The sequence below is a fragment of the Acomys minous genome (assembly GCF_964271855.1).
Source record: "Acomys minous genome assembly, chromosome: 8".
Classification (NCBI taxonomy): Eukaryota; Metazoa; Chordata; class Mammalia; order Rodentia; family Muridae; genus Acomys; species Acomys minous.
The window spans coordinates 109,880,671-109,893,137 of record NC_140489.1 but is presented as its reverse complement, the minus strand read 5'-3'; the positions used below and the strand labels follow the sequence as shown (position 1 = coordinate 109,893,137).

The 12,467-nt window shown below is 37.6% G+C and overlaps 1 long non-coding RNA gene across 1 annotated transcript; it reads left to right on the top strand.

Moving 5' to 3' along the window:
- Positions 1–1,195: 1,195 nt before the first annotated feature.
- Positions 1,196–10,591, top strand: LOC311602890. The gene is made up of 3 exons (XR_014780887.1): positions 1,196–1,241; positions 6,988–7,042; positions 10,384–10,591. It is a non-coding gene; the product is annotated as an uncharacterized lncRNA (long non-coding RNA).
- Positions 10,592–12,467: the final 1,876 nt, after the last annotated feature.

Here is a 12,467-nt window from a genome sequence, read left to right as displayed (position 1 = left end):
TTATTACAGTTGCTCTACAGTACAGCTTGAAATCTGGGATGGAGATTCCTCTGGAAGATGTTTTATAATAGATGATTGTTTTAGCTATTCTGGGTTTTTTCTTTTTCCATATAAGGTTGAGAATTTACCTTTCAAGTTCTATAAAGAATTGGGGAGGAATTTTGATGGTAATTGCATTGAATCTGTAGATTGCTTTTGGTAAGATAGCCATTTTTACTATATTGATCCTCCTGATCCATGAGCTTGGAAGATCTTTCCATCTTCTGATATTTTCTTTAATTTCTTTCTTCAGATATTTAACATTTTTTCATACAAATCTTTCACTTGCTTGGTTAGCATTATACCAAGATACTTCATATCATTTGTGACTATTGAGAAGGGTGTAGTTTCTTTAATTTATTTCTCATCCCATTTGTTGTTTGTATATAGGAGAGGTACTGTTTTTTTAGTTGATTTTGTATCCAGCCACTTTGCTGAAGGTGTTTATCAGCTGTAGGAGTTCTTTGGTAGAATTCTTGGGATCACTTATACATACTATCACATCATCCGCCAATAATGATAACCTAACTTCTTTCTTTCCAATTTGTATCCCTTGATCTCCTTTATTTGTCTTATTGCTCTAGATAGAACTTCAAGTACTATATTGAAGAGGTATGGAGAGAGCAGACAGCTTTGTCTTGTCCCTAATTTCAGTGGAATTAATTTAAGTTTCTCTCCATTTAGTTTGATGTTGGCTATAGGCTTTCTATGTATTGCCTGTACTATGTTTAGGTATGTACCTTGTATCCCCAATATTACTCAGACTTTTAATATGAACTGGTGTTCAATTTTGTCAAATGCTTTTTCAGCCTCTAAGATGATCATGTGGTTTTTCTTTCAGTTTTTTATACGATGAATTATATTGATGGATTTCTGTATATTGAGCAACCTCTGCATGCCTGGGATTAAGCCTACTTGGTCATGGTGAATGATATTTTTGATGTTTTCTTGGATTTAGTTTGCAAGTATTTTATTGAGTATTTTTTGCATCTATGTTCATAAAAGAAATGGGTGTGAAATTCCCTATCTTTGTTGGATCTTTGTGTGGCTTAGGTATCAAGGTGATTGTGACCTCATAGAGTGAGTATGGTAATATTCCTTCTGATTCTATTTGGAATAGTTTCGAGAGAATTTGTATTACATCTTCTTTGAAGGTCTGGTAGAATTCTGCGCAGAATACATCTGGCCCTGAGCATTTTTTGGTTGGTAGACTTTTAATGACTGTCTCTATTTCCTTAGGAGATATAGAACTATTTAATTTGTTTAGTTGATCTAGATTCAGTTTTGGTAGTTGATGTCTATCAAGAAAATTGTCTATTTCATTTCAATGTTCAAATTTTGTGGTATATGGGCTTTTAAAGTAAGACCTAATGATTCTTTGAATTTCCTTGGTGTCTGTCATTATGCCTTCCTTTTCATTTTTTATTTTGTTGACTTGAATACTCTCTCTCTGCCTTTTAGTTAGTTTGGCTAAGGATTTGTCTATCTTGTTGACTTTCTCAAAGAGCTAGCTCTTGGTTTCATTGATTCTTTGAATTGCTCTCTTTGTTTCTAATTTATTGATTTCTACCCTGAGTTTGCTATTTTGCAACCATCTATTCCTCTTAGGTATATTCTTTTTGTTCCAGATCTTTCAAGTATGCTGTTAAGTTGCTAGTATGGATGTCTCCAATTTCTTTATAAAGGCACTTAGTGCTATAAACTTTTCTCTTAGCATTGCTTTCATTGTGTTCCTTGAGCTTGGGTATGTTGTGCCTTCAGTTTTATTGAATTCTAGGAAATTTTAAAATTATTTTTTTATTTTGCCCTTTCCCCAGAAGCCATTGAGTAGGAAGTTGTTCAGTTTCCATAAGCTTGTAGGCTTTCTATTCTTCCTGTTGTTTTCAAGTTCCACCTTTAATCCATGGTGGTCTGATAAGACACAAGGGATTACTTCAGTATTCTTGTATCTGTTGAGGTTCGCTTTGTGGACAAGTATATGCTCAATTTTGGAGAAGGTAATGTGAGGTGCTAAGAAGAAGGTGTTTTATTTTTGGTTTGCCTGGAATGTTCTGTATTTTTCAGTTAGGTCCATTTGATTCATGGCATCTATTGGTTTCTTTATTTCTACATTTAGATTCTGTCTTGATAATCTGTCTATTGGGGAGAGTGGGTTTTAAAGTCTCCCACTATGAATGTGTGGGGTTTGATGTGTGATTTAAGTTTTAGTACTGTTTCTTTTATGACTATGTGTGCTCCCGAATTTGGGACATAGATGTTCAAACTCAAGACATCTTCTTGGAGTATTTTTTCTTTAATCAGTATGAAGTGTCCTTCCCTATCTCATTTGATTAGTTTTGGTTGAAAGTCTATTTTATTAGATAATAGAATGGCTACTCCAGCTTTTTTTCTTCTATTCCTATTATCCTTAGGTTTGGTCTTTTCATAGTTTCCCAATTTCTTGGCTGTTCTATTTAAGGAGCTCTTTAGGTTTAATATTTTCTTTGACTTTTGTATCAATTTCTTCAGCCATATCATCTATCCCTGAGGTTCTTTCTTCCAGCTGTTGTATTCTGTTGGTAATGCTTGTGTCTGTCGATCCTGTCCTCCTCCCTGGGTTTTCTATTTCCATGATTGTCTCAGATTATGTTTTCTTTATTCATTTTATCTCCATTTTAATGTCTCATATCCTTTTATTCTTTTCTTCTCCCATTTGATTATAGTTTTCTGTCTTTCACTAATTTCTTTAAGTGATTTCTTTTCAATTCTTTCATCTCTTTTCTTTGTGTATTCCTATTGTAGTTGAGACATTTATTTTCCTCCTTTACGACCTTTATTATTTTCATAACTCAGATTTGAAGTTTTTTTTCCTGTGTGTCAGATGTGATATTATCTCCAGTGCTTATTGTGGTGGTGGTGGGACTGTTGGTTTATTGTGGTATCAGATGGTCCTGGTAGTTGTTGCTTGTGTTCTTACACTGACCTCTTCCCATTGTGATGTCTCTGGTGTTAAGTGGTTTTGTGGTCTCTGATGGTCAGAAAGTTTGGGGGTAGGTATGGACAAAGGGGTTTCAACTCTGTGCCAACTTACTTCTGCTAAAATCACTGTCTCTTTGGCTCCTTGTTAATGACCCAGGGAGATCAGGCACCTCTGTTGAGTTCATTGTCTCTGTTGTCTCTCTGATTGTGAACCAGGTAGGCTGGGGGATCAGGCAGAAAGATATCTGAGCAGAGAGTTGCTCCTGTGGACCAGCTTGCCTCTAGGAGTTGGAGGGCAGTGTACTACCCAGTTCTTTAGCAGTTCACAGTTCCCTCTGAGCCCAGGAGGTCAGAGATTGCACTCAGGCCAGGTGTGCTGCTGCCAGTCAGTCTGTGGGTTGGCCTGGGGACCTGAGGTCACATCCACCCACTATCTAGGCTGTGCAGTCTCCAGTGGGCCAGCAATGCAGATGCTGGAGTTTCTGCAGCGTACAGCTCCCTTTCTGCCTAAGAGATCAGAAACTGCACTCCTGCAAGGCATGCTGTGGCTTGGCCTTGAAGCAGGTGGCTGTGCCTTCAGGGACTCAGGACATTTTCTGTTGATTCGCTGTGTGGCCTGAGGCCACACCTGCCCATGCTTATCATGGTTTGCACCCCTCTCATGTGGTATTTTGTATTTCTTAGTTTGGACCTTAGGTTGCTGAACAATCACTGCTCTCCTGCTTATCAAGCAAGGTGTGCATTTGGCTCCACTACTACCTTGGATCCTCCTGAAGTATGAATAAGGAAAGTTTGAAATAAAAATTTGACTGAGTTCACATAAAGGGGAAAAATGAACAAACAAGTAACTCAAAAATAACGGTGGATTGGGAATTGGTGCAGTGTCACCACGAAACTCTTCAGATACTAGTGCTAAAAATCCTTAGAGAGTATGGGGTCCTTTGTTGGTAAGGTGGTTAAATGTACAGTTTATGGTTCTATGGCTGATCAGAATTTACTTTTTTTTTTTTTTTTTTTTGCTTTTATCTGACCTTTGACCTCATGTAGTATAGGAAATGAGACACTGGAAAATCAGCTTCACTTTCTCCATATACTAAATCAGGCAATGTTGCTAAACCTCAGAGACCTTAACCAGAGAAATGAAAGAGATATAGAGTGCTTAGCATTAGTTTTTACACATTACACATTTTAAAGACTTTTTAAAAGAATTTTTAATAACGCATATGAGTTTTCTGTAGAAGTTCTGTCTCCAACCTCACTTAATACTGACGTGTGTTCTCGCAAATTGAAATGCTGTGCATACTAAAGTTTACAGGACTAAGGGTAGGAGTAGGGGAGTTTGCAGAATTAGTCTAAACAACAGTTCTTGGACTTCAGATCCATGATATCTATTTCATTACTCTGCTGTTCACTGACAGTCTTTTAAGCCATCAGTACTTGGGGCTCTGGCATATATGAATACTGTCTTTAAGAATCTTGAAGCAGGAAGCAAATGAATGGCAGGTGAACTCTGATATCATGGCCATGTGTGTTCTGATCCTGCTTAAAGTTCTTAAAACCAAGCTGCCTTGGTTAATCTCTGGACTAATGATTATCAATTTGTTGCTTGATGTGCTGATTTCCTGTGGCTATTCTTCTTCTAACCATTATTTTGCCTTCAATTCAGTCAGATGTCTAATCATCATGGCTTGTTTATCTTCTATGCACGTTCCTGCTCATCATCCTCATGGAACCTCAGCATCTTCATGGCACACCCTGATGTTTCCTTTAGTATTATGGTGTATCTGCTCTCAGGATCATGCAGAACTGACTCCTGATAGCTGGGATAACATCATTAATTTGTCTTTTGAGATATGCCTTTAATTTCTAAAGGGACTTGCCTAAAATTTCTTTTCAAATCATGCTAAAAGTGCTGCCTGAATTTCACTACAAGTACCTGGAGGCAAATTTTGGGGGTAAATATTTTGTTTCATCCCAAGTTTTATAATGCAACACACTCTATTTGTTTTTTCAAAATACCAAAGCTGGCTTTGGTCCTAAATAAAGTTTTCAAAAATTCTTCTCTAGCCAAACATTTAATTGTTTGCAGTGAAATGATGATGATAATAATTGATAATAATAATAATAATAATAATAATAATGATGATGATGATGATGATGATGATGATGATGGCCAGCTTACATTAAGTTCTCCCAGCTGAGTTTAGGAAATATCTGATCTCATTTAGAAGCAAATCACTCACAGCCTTTGTCAGGGACTATTGCTGTTAAAATCAGGACTTTCTCATTTGTCTCAGTCCTGGTCCTTTTAGCTCTTCTGTATCAAATGCTTAATTCTGTGGGCTAATTGCACACCTAGCCTGGTTGTATACTGCACTGATTAGTACTTTCTGCCTGGCAGGGATAATCTCCACAGGTACACTTGCTCTTTCATTTTAGCACCCAAACCAAATATTGCCTTTCGGCTCTGACACATGCTTGTGCGCTGCATTTGAAATCTAAATACGCTCCTCACCTCCAGTTTGGGGTAAAACTCACCAAGGGGAATATTCCTTTGTGGTTACTGGGAGACATACCTGGTGTCATTTTCACGAACAATTGTGTTGACAGAGTATCTTGAACTGTTCATCTGCATTGTGTTCCTCTGTTTCTCTTCTGAGAACTCCTGAACAGCGGAGTTTTGTTCAGGGGAGGCGGGAGGGGCAGATCCCCTCTCACTGACACATTCCATTCTCCCAGAGATGGTTAGATACGACTCTGGGACTTAGGAAACACTTGTGGTTGCTGACTTCTGGGGATGTGTTACAACTGGTGGCAAAGTGAATGCCTGAATCTGCAGATGTTACCAATTAGGGCCAGTGCCATTTTCCACAGCCGTGGGCTCTAAAACTCTCCCACCTGCAGGCTTGGAACTCTTCAGTCCTTCAACCAGGGAGAACATGGGATCCTGGCATTTTGCCGCTTCTTCCTGGGAGTTGTCTTTCTCCTTTACGAAGGATCCTGACACAGAATTGCATTCTTGGCCCAGGCTTGACTGAGTTGGGGATCTTAATCCCTAGACAGGCTCTTAGATCAGGGAATGGCTTCTGTTTTGGATCTCTTTTAGTGTTCTCTTGTGATGCCTCTGACAATGTCCTGAACTCCCCTCTGCACTACATTTGCCAACTGGAATTGTGCCTTGCCTTGAAACCTGAGGGCAGATTTCTTAGACATGAAAATAGATTCAGAATGAAATCAAGAACACCACATACCTTGGCCTTGATCTTTTATATTCCTGGCTCACCTTTGAAGCGGATCACCCATTTGCATTGGACTCTTTCCCCCAATCCTTTCAAAGAACCAGTATTTGATTCATGATTTCTTGCAGCCATGAGAATTTGAGCATACCTCCTGTCATTTAAAAGTGTCTTTCATATCTGTAAAGTCACCAGCTGTCATATACACAATTTAGAAGGGATGAATAGCACCACACGTAATGATAAGGTTGAAAATGTAATTAAATTTTTTTCATAGCTTTTCTTCCTTTAATTTTATATCTAACGCTACACAACAGGATTAGATTTAAGATTCTTATTTAGATAAATGTTTAACATTTTTACAGGTGATAAATGCTTTTAGGTATTTTTATATCACCTAAATTGCTACATTTTGGACTCCATATTTTATTTTCATGTACAGGTGAAGATCACAGAGAGGAAGAAGCAATTATCTATGAGTCACACCACACAAAAACGCACCCCCTTCACATACACACACACACACACACACACACACACACACACACACACAGTGTACAGCCACATGGTATTCAACCCCAGGTACTACTGTCTCTTTGGCTCATATAACTCTTCAGAAACAAAGTACCTTAATTTCAGAATTGATGAATATCTTCTCCAGTTAAATTAAGATATATGTACAATGTGGTGGGTTGTATTGTTTATGCCTCCTGACCTCAGAACTTATATCTCTTCCTTTGATTTTTAACACGAGATGAAGCAGTGAGGCTGCTTATGCCTCCATCTCCATCAGCACAGGAACATCACCAGTAAGTTTTGTTTCCCTCCACATGCTCCACTATCTTTTATGCCCCTCCCCCGATTTGTTCCCAAGATTATGCTCTCCTATGTTGAAGGGTTGACAGCCTCAGGGGAAATCTGAGTCAGTTGGACCTGAACAAAGACACTGCTTCTTATTTATTTATTTTTAAAGTCATGACAGGATAAGCTCCTTACCATTAGCTTAGCCTTCTTATTTATTTCTATACCGTGAAATTGTCATTGCTGAAGTATCAGAAACCTCATCCTAATTCAGCCACACAAATTAGTTTATATCAATATCCCAGGAGCCCTAAAGACTCAGTGAAGGGTGCAGGCCTGACAGTATTTAAGGAGTGGCTCTATTGAAAATTAGGCTTCGTGCCTAAAAGGAATCTGATACATTCAGTGTCTGCTTTCAGTTCCCCTTTGATTTCCTTTCATGTGTGTTGGCACAGGGACAGACCTCTTCCCTCTTAATCCAATTCTGTGAAAAAGCAGTAGAATCAAGTGAAGATGGCTGGGAGAGGAAATCACAGGTCTCTTATGTGTTGGTAATGACGTGCATACTTGCAGTCTGCATGCTTTTGAAAACAGTCCTAGCAAATCCCATTCCTGCAACAGTGTGCTTTGTATTCAGCTAAATAAAAATCACCTGCTGTAATTAGGCAGGAGCACTCAGGGAGGCTCACTGCCTCAGAAAATGCAGACACTGCTTTCTTTCTTCTCTGTCCTTAGCACTACTTTATGTAAATCTGTGTAAAGTTCTTTGATTCTTGTGATTTTAACTCAATAAACCACCTGTGAATGAGGTGATAGAAACATTTGGTCATAGATTGATGATTTTTAAATATGGAGAATGACAACACTGTGCTGCCCTCATGTTCATATTTATCCACACATCTGTGGCTGCATTGTCACAGTTCCATAATGTCACAATGTTAGGCAGCAAATATTTGAATAAAATGTTAAAGGACTATTTCATCCAAGAATGCTAATTTTCAAATAATATTTCATGTCCTAATTCCACTGAGGTGCATGAAACTTGTGAATTGCATTGGCACTTAGAGAAAAGATGTTGGCCCCAGAATAGTGTGATCACAACAGCTAAGGCTGAGGCATAAAAGCACATCCACATTGCATTGAGTAAACAAAGGTTCAAGCTTCTTACCATATGATAGACAAAGAGACATGCTTTGAACCACATAGCTAGTTAAAGTCCACATTCATAGGTGATATTAATTTTGAAATATAGATTTGAGTTGTTTCATTTCCAAGGGACCTTGAAGATAGAAAGTGAAAAAGGAACCAAACTCATGTTTACACACTCTCTCTCCCTCTCTCTCTCTCTCTCTCTCTCTCTCTCTCTCTCACACACACACACACACACACACACACACACACACATACTCACACACACTTACATATATACACACCACACACATACAAACACACACATACACAGTAAGAAGCAACATCTTGGTAGGGTGTTTAATACCCAAAGATACATCTATGTTCAATATTTACAAAAATTTCATGAAACATATATTCTAGTAAAGTAAAATGAGCTCTAAATAAATTAAAAACAGATTTGTAGTATGATATAGGAAAATAATGACAGTAGAAAAGTGAAAAAACAGGAGCTTCTACATGAACACTTATATGTATTATTTGGATGCCTTTCTCTTAAAGATTTTTTTTTGTGATTATAATACGACAATTTCTTTGCCCTCTTGCCTCTCTCCAAGACATTCCATATATCCCTCCCTGCTCTTTTTAAAATTCATCTTCTCTTTTCTCATTGATTGTTGTTGCACGTATATATCCACATGTGTATACATATATATATTTCTAAATATGACCTGGTAGTCTGTATAGCATAACTTGTATGTATATTTTCAGGTGTGATTATTTGGCATGGTTTAACCAATTGATGTGTCTTCCCTGGGAATGACTGCTTTTCACTATCAGCATCCTTTGTTGGCCTGTAGTTCTTTGTGAAGGGTTGACATGTCTTGGACTTTCCCCATCTGCATTGGCATGTCTACTCATGCTGTCCTTGTTCACATCATGTTCAGCAGTCATACTGCTAAGAATTTATGGGTGTAGTTTCTTCCATTACAGAGAGACAATTTTTCAGGAAATCCCCAGAACTTGCAGATTTTTCTCATGCCTTTTCCGTTCCATAATGTCCTCCAAGCTTTAGTTGCAGGAGTGTCTTGCACTGGACCCCACACTTCTGAATTCGGATTGCTGGTGGATTTCTGTGATGGTCTGCCGACTGCATAGAGAAGTTTCTATTTGATACATATTGCAGTGGAAGATGAGTAAAGCCATTGGATACTCTGGGGAAGGAGTGTCAGGGTGAGAGAAGGGTAAGAGCCTAGCCTTCTGTTACAGCCTAGAAACAGTTAAAGAGCTGTGCTGTCTGCATAGCAGTAAGTAGTTAAGATCTGAAGGCTGGATACTGGCAGTAACAGGAGGCATAAGCTCCGGTTTTACTTGAATGGCATGAGAGCTGCTATAGTGTTTTGAGCAGAGTAGTGACAACCCGATTGCGATGGGGAAAACTTTGGCTGCCATGTTGAGTACAGTAGAGTCGGTAAAGGTAGAGACAGAAGGACTGGTGGTAGCCTCGGCAGAAGTGCTCTGTGAGCTTGAATGAAATTTACTGGTAGTATAGCTCAGGCCATTGCCGTATAGATCTAAACTGTGTTAAAATGCAGCAATTTTCTTGACTCATGGTGATGTAGGATCAGTACTAACTGGCAGTGTATGCTGAAAGAATGACTTACTCGCTTCCCACGGCAGAGAATTATGATTAGGATTGTTCCTTAAGAGTAAGTCAGGCAGATTTTAGTGCATTGTGACCTGATCTATAGGACTAGGGTCTTTGGGTACATTTATGCGTACAGGATTAACTTATCTCAACTCCAGGCTGTGAGATAAGTAAAGACTTATTTCTAGAACACTTTAGTTTTGAGAGTAGCAAGAGTTAATTTAACCCTAAGTAGGTTTTAATATCCCTGTGTGAAATAGTATATTAGGCTAGTGAAGTGCGGGGCGGGGAGCTTGAGAAAACAGGAGATGGAGAGAAGTTTGTGTGGGTTGGAAGGAAAAGAACCACACATGGATTTGCATTTAGAGAAGTTCTAAAATCCCCAAGTAAGACAAAGGTCCTGGGAGCAGACACGTGGAACAAGCTAAAGGAAACAACATAATTCATCCTTCTATCCTAGGGTTTTCATGCACTACAAGTACTACAGAAAGCTATAAACTAGAAAATACTAGAAAACAAAGGCTTAATGGTATTGGTTCCTGTAACTGTCCATGCCTTATACATTTTCTTCAGTGTGGGAGACTTGTGACTGGCTTCATTAAGTCCATTCTGAAATGCATCAGTGGAAATACTCTGGTGGAAAACAACATTTGTTCTTCATTGGAAAGGAAGCATTCTGGTGAAAATAATGCTGTGATGATTGTACTGCAGAAGATGTTGGAAGGAGAAGGGAAGTTCTATGAATGAAACTGAAATTCAAAAGTTTATGGCAAAATGGATGCTATTTAGAGAGGCCAGAAGAACTTGGACAGTTTACATTATGACATAGGAAACCAGAAATATAAATTTTACCTTTCCATGCTACTTCTGTGTCCCCATGCATTACTACATTGAAAAGCTTGACAAGTCCTTTGATTTCATATTTATATGTAAAATTATGCATACGTTAAGTGTTTATGTTTAGTATATATTGAAGTATTCTGTAAGTTCATTACAAACATTATTGCAAGTAGTGTATATAACAACTAAAGTAAGAAGGAGAAAATAAATATTAAGGATAAGAGCAAAAATAGAAACTAGAGAAACAACACAAAAAATCAATATAACTAGAATTTAGTTATCATTGAAAACTCTAGATATGAATGAAAAAACAATTCAGAAAAGATATAATTACATAAAATCAGTGATGAACCTGGAGATTTTATAGCTATACTGCAGACAGACAAAGTGTAGTAGGAGATAATAATGAAAAAATGTGTACAAAAAATTAAAATAGTCTGGAATAATATAAATACATTTCTAAACATATATAGCCTATGAGTAGTAAACTAGAAAATCTGAGTCATTATTGTAATTTTCTAAAAAATCCTGATGAAGAAAATTTGAAGACCCAAAGGCACTACTGCTGAGATCTACTAGAAATTTAGAGAAGAATTAATAGAAAACAAATTTTCTAAAACTTTTTAGAAATATGAAAAGTAGAGACTACTTTCAAACTTCTTTCTACAAGACAAACATTATCCTTATTCCAAATATAGACAAGAGCACTTTAAGAAAACAATAAACCATGTCCATAAACAAGGGAGGAAAAAAATTCTCAACAAAATACCAGCAAACCAAATTCTGAACCATATAAAAAGGATAGGTCGTTGTGATCAAGTATTCCTTGGAAGTACTTATGGATTATTATGTACAGATGCATAAGTGTGGCATATCACACTAACAGTATGAAGGACAAGCACCAATCCCTTTACTAGATAAAATATGTATTTGGCAAAATTTAGAATTATTCCATCAGAAAGACTCCCAACAAATTAGATAAAAGTAACACAATTAAAGCTATATCCTGGATGGGGAGATCTGGTGGCACTCAGAGGAAGGAGAGCAGGCTACCAAGAAGAGACTTGATACCCTATGAGCATATACAGGGGGAGGAGGTCCCCTTCAGTCACAGTCATAGGGGAGGGGAGTAAGGGGGAAACAGGAGGGAGGGAGGAATGGGAGGATACAAGGGATGAGATAACCATTGAGATGTAATATGAATAAATTAATAAAATAAAAATTTAAAAAAAGCGCTGGAAAGATGGCTGTTAAAGGCTAGGCTCACAACCATACTTACAGCTAAGATCATTTACATTGATGAAAAAAAGCTGAAAGTATTGCCATAAAGAGAAAGAAAGAGAAAGAAAGATTTGTACTTTTACCATGTGCCTCTTTTGCACAAGCAATCCTGAAATGCAAAATTAAAGAGAGAAAATAAGATCAGATGTGTAGGAGATATATTGTCCCATATAGGTTATTAGGTAGACAAGGCACCATAAAGGTGTTCTGGCAAGCAGGTATCCCCTGAAATTGTCACACATCAGTTTAGACTACTAGGTATTGCCATGAATTATCCTTTAGATGGGCCTTTCCACTGGGAAAATCCATTGAGTGATTCAAGTTGAAATCACATGGAGCAGAAGTGAACTGATCCTGTTAGATTTTGTCAAAATTAGAGATTTCCAAGCAAAGAAGTGTTCTTTTAAGCCAATAAGCTTTATGGTTTTTATAAAAATAATAGATAATTGCCATATAAAGTAAAATTTACATTCTAAATAGAAGAAATTCTAGTCTACCTCAGAGAAAGGATGCCCTTCTAAGAAGCCATAACGGCA